Genomic DNA, 6400 nt, shown 5'->3' with positions numbered 1-6400 from the left:
CCCCATCTGCCCTAGCAAATCTTCAGATCATAACATGGTTTTCAAGATTGTTTTTATTTATCAATCTAACCTGATGCATTTTTAGATCATCCTACATCGTTGTGTCTAGGTGACAAGGTTCTTGAACTTGCTTTGGATAACATGGGTAATATGCAAGTGCCTGAGTAGGTGGTTCCATTTTTTTTATGATGATTGTTGAAAACCACTCTAGGATCTGATTTTTTCTAATGCTGTATTTTGGGCGAGCCAATATGCAGGTGACTTCTGGCATAGGTGTATCCCAATAATTCCTTAAACCTTTGTCTGTCTTCAAATACTTGAGGAAATAGTTCTCTCAAAAACAAAACAACTCTAGTAAACTCTTAGCTTGTAACTTTTGTGCATGCACGATTTCTATTTTATTGATTAATGAACTTGATTAGGCAACTTGCTACATGCACACCTATTGGCTTTAGTGGCAGTTGACATGGAGAGATGACACCTTGTATGAACTGGGAATATAATAACCAGAGTAAAAGAAGGTGCTGATTGAATCAAGAGATTGATGATGAGATACACAGTCTCTATAGCTAACATTTTCAAAGGTGCCTAAATTAGTGGTTTAAACCAGGATAATGCTGGTGGAGATTGTAAGTTTTTACCATTAACATCTATTTGGACACCTACAGGATAGCAATTAATGGTCTCAGCACGGTTTCTAATGGACCAGTGTCCCAATACTAAAACTACAATAACCATTAGTTCTATTGATGGTTGCTTTAGCAGGGAAACCAAGGCCTGAATGGCGATAGCAACTGGACTTTCTCTCTCTCTCCTAGTAATGATTTCTCCCAAGTGGGGAAATAAGGTGTCCCAGAGGAACAGTTAGGGATGCTTGCCTGCTCCTGCCTGTGCTGTATTTGTTCTGTGGATAAATAAGGCATTTCAGTTCCAATGGCAGTCACTCTAACACCTTCCAAGAGTGCTAAGGGCCCAATTCTGCAAGGTCAGAGCTGGTTGAAGAGGGTGTTTTTGACAAAAAATGGCTTTTTGAAACCCATTTTCTATACAGTATGAAATTTTCCAGGTTTTTGTTTCCAACAAAATGATTTGAAATGAAACACTTGTTTTAATTTGAGTCAAATAGAACTGAAATAAGATTTATAGGAATAAGCTAGTGTGGTTGGAGCATTTTTATACTGGTATAAAAGCATCCACGGTAGAGGAGGTTGTTCTAATATGGTTAAAATAGTACAATTTGTGTGTGTAAGCGAGCCCAAAGCTTGGTCTCTTTGGGTATGTCTACACCTACCCGGTAGTTCGGCGGCGAGCGATCGAACTTCTGGGTTCGACTTATCGCGTCTTGTCTGGACGCGATAAGTCGAACCAGGAAGTGCTCGCCGTCGACTGCGGTACTCCAGCTCGGCGAGAGGAGTACCGCGGAGTCGACGGGGGAGCCTGCCTGCTGCGTGTGGACCGAGGTAAGTTCGAACTAAGGTACTTTGAACTTCAGCTACGTTATTCACGTAGCTGAAGTTGCGTACCTTAGTTCGAATTAGGGGGTTAGTGTAGACCTGGCCTTTGACAGTGGCCCTTTACACACTTTCATGGTTAGAGGTTTTCTGCTGCCTGTTACATCTTTAATTACAGTTTCAAAGAAGTCATGTGTTTGCTACCTAAGCCATCCCCTGCAGCTAAATTTCTTAGTAAGCCTTGTTAATGATTACAAAGGTTTAAAAAAAAAATCTGACCTTGCTTGTTTTGCAGTTGAGTAGTGGGATACCAAGTAGAAAATGTTTTGTTCCATGTCAAAAGTCCTTCCCTGCATGCCCCAGTGTGGGTGGTTCTTTGTGCTAGGAGGAAGGGGGGGTGGGGGAAGTAAAACGAAACAAGTTGTAAAAGAAACCTGATAGGCTGTAACTCTAGATCAGGGGTCGGCAACGTTGGCACGCGGCTCGCCAGGGTAAGCACCCTGGCGGGCCGGGCCAGGCCAGTTTTATTTACCTGCTGACGCGGCAGGTTCGGCTGATCGCGGCCCCCACTGGCTGCGGTTCGCCATCCCGGGTCAATGGGGGTGGCGAGAAGCCGCGGCCAGCAGATTGCTCGCCCATGCTGCTTCCCGCCGCCCCCATTGGCCCGGGATGGCGAACCGCGGCCAGTGGGGGCCGCGATAAGCCAAAGCTGCTGCGTCAGCAGATAAATAAAACTGGCCCAGCCCGCCAGGGTGCTTACCCTGGTGAGCCGCGTGCCAAACGTTGCCGACCCCTGCTCTAGATTAATGAAATTATTGTGGAAAGGAGAAAGACTCTGTTGGTCAGCAACCAGGTTGGGGGATTACACCTATGCCTGCGTGGTTAGGAGCGCAAGTACTGGGGAGCTGTTTGTGCAAAATAGCCAGTCTTGCATTTGAGATTACTGGGGTCTCACCTTGAGCAAGGAGGCTCAATCCTCCTCCCTGTAAATCTCCTGCACTGTAAGGACGAGGGGTGTATGTGAGATGAGAGTAGGTTGTCCAGCTGTCCTGATTTTATAGGGACAGTCCTGATAGTTGGGGCTTTTTCTTATACAGGTGCCTATTACCCCCATCTCCTGTCCCGATTTTTCACACTTGCTATCTGGTCACGCTAGATGAGAGGGAGGAAGCCAGGGGGTTGCTGTGTGTCTGGGTCTGTTCTCTGAGTCTATGATCTCTCCACTGACAGGGTTCTGCTAATTCAGGTTCTCTAGTGCGTCAGGTGCTCCCCTACCTGCCTCCGGGGGGGTCTTTCCCTGAAGCAGCTGGACTCGCTGGCCCCCTGGTTTGAGCCAGGAGGGTGAACAGGTCCCTAGAGGGGTATGTGCTGGGGCTGCAGCGCCCCGCGGTGACCGCCAGGGGGTGTCTGCCCGTCCCACGCGCCGCAGCGCCGGGCGGGCGGGCGCACAGGTCCCGGGCGGCTGTTGAGCTCGCGGCTCGGTGCATGCGGGGCTTTCCCGGGGGCCGGCGCGGCGCGTGGGCGGCAGCCCGGCTCTCTGCTCCCCACGAGGAAGAAGCCTTGGAGCGAGAGAGGAGGCAGCGGGGCTCGGGGCTTGAAGGTAACTCCCCCCCCCCTCCCCGAATGGCTGTGCAACAATGTGGCAGAAGTTGACAAAAGAGGGGGTCGTTCTGCCGAGCGTGCAAGGGGGTTTCCAGTCTGTACGGCTCCTAGTCCCTCTCCTCCGTCCTAACTTCCCTCCCGAAACCGCCCTGCTGCGCGATGGACGAAACGCGCTTGCTGGAAAAGCCCGGCTCCTCGCCGTGCGCCCCGCGGCTGTGCTCTTCCCGCGGGCGGGGCGATACACGCCGCCTGGTGCCGAAGTGGGGTCAGTCATAGACGGACTGGCTTCTGGTCCTGCTGACGGCGCGGGGGGGGGGGGGGGTGGTGTGCAGGGGGGGGGGGGAGTTTTTCTTGTGTGTAAAAGAGGAAAGTAACGTGGAGATTTCGCTTGATTTCTTTAGCCCCACCCTGTATTTAAACTTCTCCGGCCCCCCCTCTTCATTCCAACTAAATCCTGATTTCTCTTGGGGTGGGGGGTGGCAAGGAAGGCTGCTCCCGCCGCTGGGCAACAACTGTCAAACATCTGGATTCGCAGCCCCTCCCTCTTCAATGCAGCGAAAGAGAATTTTTTTTTTAAATCGCTTTGCTCGTTTCCTTTGATGTTTTTCCTTCTCTCCAGCAACCCAAACTAACGAAACTATTACACGGCACATCTTTACCTCTATCCAAGCAAGTAGGGTCCTGGTTGTCCTTTAAAGTCTCTGGCATTCGTAGTAAAAAAAAAAGGGGGGGGGGATACCCACCAGAACAAAACAATGAATGGGCTTTTGTTTGCCTATTGTTTGAATCAAACTGTGTAGTGGCTGCGATGGAGATTGGGAGGTTTGAAATAGCAACAGCGAAATAACTCATTGTCTGTCATTGGAACCTAAGGCAGGTATAATAGTAAATTATATGGAGGGCGATAAGCCAGTGGCAAGGCGTGTTTTCCTGCTCCTTGGATGCCATGGGATTTTTTTGCTTGCTGTGCTGCTCAGAAGGGCAGGTCTTTTGTGCTGGTGAATGATCATGACTCCTTCCTCCAGCGCCTGTGGGAGTTTGCTTGGCTTCCCTTAGGGGAAGTGGCTGCCACTTTACCGCCTTCAGGAGATGGGGGGGCTGGGGAATCAACTGGGTACATTGCTCGTGTGGTTTTGATCGATGCCTCTGAATGCGAATGAAGTTGAAAATAAAAACGGTCAACAAGTGTGTGCATCTGATCCTGTTGTTCCAGCCATGTGCAAAGGGGAGTGTCTGGTTCCACTCCAGGGGAGGATTTACAGGAAGACAGTGGAATAAGGGAGCCAGGAGGAGGATAGCTAGCAAAGTGATCAGGTTTTCCCCCCCTCCGTGCTTAACACTGGTTGGTGGTTTTCTCCCAGCCCTCTCTCTATGGATTGCTCTGAAATTGCAAGGCCGGAGTCTCAAATGAGTGAGCTCCTAGTATAGCTGCTCTGATGCTTTTGTGCTGACACCGACTAAGGGGAAGGGAGTCCCAAAGCCAAAGCCTGGGGATTTGTGACCTACTTGTCACCCCTCCTTGGCAGCTTTCAGGCACAACTCCTTACATCTTGAAGTTGCACAATACTTACTACCAGGGCTGAGTTTACTGCTTCAGCTTAGTACAGACAACCTGCCAAGTCTTACTCATTTGGAGACAGACTCCTTCTCCGAGTGATGTTTTAAATGATCTCTCTCTCTCAAGAAGAATGATTTTTACTGAGTGATGGAATGAGGGATTTAAAATCTTCCTTATGAATCTTAGTGTGATGAGCCAGATGCGCAGGCTTTTTGGAGTCTGGATCAGTAGCTGAGAGATGAATAATCAGCATTTAATCTATGGCCCAATGCAGAGAGCAGGTTCAATCATCAGTTTTGATTATAAACCAACCGGAAAACTTTCCTAATCAGATAATGATTATTTGTATTTGGGTAGCACCCAAGATCAGGGCTCCATTGTGAAAAGCACTCTACAAACATTTCAATTTCTCAATTTTTTTCATAATTCACAAATGCTTCTTAAGTTGGTTCTTGAATTTTAAGATAATTTTACCCACTTTTAAATGACACTTGAACAAAGGTGCTGTTGTTCCCTTTAACTGCTGTGGTTAATAACTAAGCCTGTAGTAGCGTCTATTACTATTAATGGAGCCCCAGGCACAGAGCTACTGAAGTGAGACTGCCGGTGTAGATGCTGTGCAGTGCAAGGAGCCAGCAGAAGTGGCCAGTGCTAGGTCGGGAGAGGAGTAGGACAGCTGCCATGCGAGGAGCAGCCTCTGCTGGCATGGCTCCTGTGAAGTCCTGACTGCAATTCACAGCTGCCCAATCCTGGTGACCACCTGCTTTTCCTCTGAGTGGGGCATAAAGAATCAGCTGGTGTTGGGAAGTGTCCTTTACACTTCGGTCTACAGCGTGGGTCATTTTAGCCCAGGATTATGAAAGCGGGCCAAGGGGAGCAATAAACAGAATGTTTCAAATAGTTCTAAGATACATCTCTAGCCTAGTCACACCTTGGTAAAAATCACCAGCATAATTATAGTGCGGGGTAGAACTTGTCCTCCTGGTAGCAGAGGACTTTAATCTAACAGACAAAGGAATAACAAGATCCAGTGGCTAGAAACTGAAATTCAGACTAGAAATAAGGTGCACATTTTTAACGGGGGGCAGGAATTAACTATTGGAATAATTTACTTCGAGAGGTAGTGGATTCTCCATCACCTAAAAGTTTTAAAATGAGGATTGGATGCCTTTCTAAAAGATTTGCTCTAGCTCAATCACAAGTTATTGGTCTTAATGCTGGAATCAGTGAGTGAAATTCTATGGACTGGTTAAAGCAGGAGGTTAGACTAGCTGGTCATAATGGTCCCCTCTTGCCTTAAAAGATGTCACTCTCTACTGTATGTGTATATATATCTCCTCAATATATGTTCCATTCTATGCATCCGAAGAAGTGGGCTGTAGCCCACGAAAGCTTATGCTCAAATAAATTTGTTAGTCTCTAAGGTGCCACAAGTACTCCTGTTCTTTTTGCGGATACAGACTAACACGGCTGCTACTCTGAAAACTCTCTACTGTAGTAGATTTAAAAAAAAAAGTAAAACCTTTTAGTAACTTGTTTTGTTGTGTTCACAAACAAGTGAAGGTAGGCAAGTCCTAATGAGGTCTGTGACATATCGGAATGAATATAAGCAGATATATTTAGCAAACACTAAATACTGAGAAAGTTGCAGTCCATCTGCTCCATCTCATGGATCTCTTTGAAATAACAAAATAATTAAATTAATGTTTGTCATTATTGACTGATACAGAATGGTCTAAATGTTAATAGTGAATAATCCAGATGTATAACTTTTCCTCACAAAAATACC

The 6400-nt window shown here is 47.3% G+C and overlaps 1 protein-coding gene across 1 annotated transcript in view; it reads left to right on the top strand.

Moving 5' to 3' along the window:
• Nucleotides 1–2995: 2995 nt before the first annotated feature.
• MOB3B (MOB kinase activator 3B) overlaps nucleotides 2996–6400 on the top strand; it is a 148994-nt gene continuing 145589 nt past the window's right edge. Inside the window, exon 1 of the mRNA XM_026646516.2 lies at nucleotides 2996–3051. The gene's annotated coding sequence lies outside the window, so the exon portion shown is untranslated. The remainder of the gene's footprint in view (nucleotides 3052–6400) is intronic.

The sequence above is a fragment of the Terrapene carolina genome, unplaced genomic scaffold, assembly GCF_002925995.2.
Source record: "Terrapene carolina triunguis isolate 2854851 unplaced genomic scaffold, T_m_triunguis-2.0 Scaffold35098, whole genome shotgun sequence".
In the NCBI taxonomy this organism is placed as follows: Eukaryota; Metazoa; Chordata; order Testudines; family Emydidae; genus Terrapene; species Terrapene triunguis.
The sequence above is the reverse complement of the archived record's forward strand: the minus strand, read 5'-3'. Positions and strand labels throughout refer to the sequence as shown.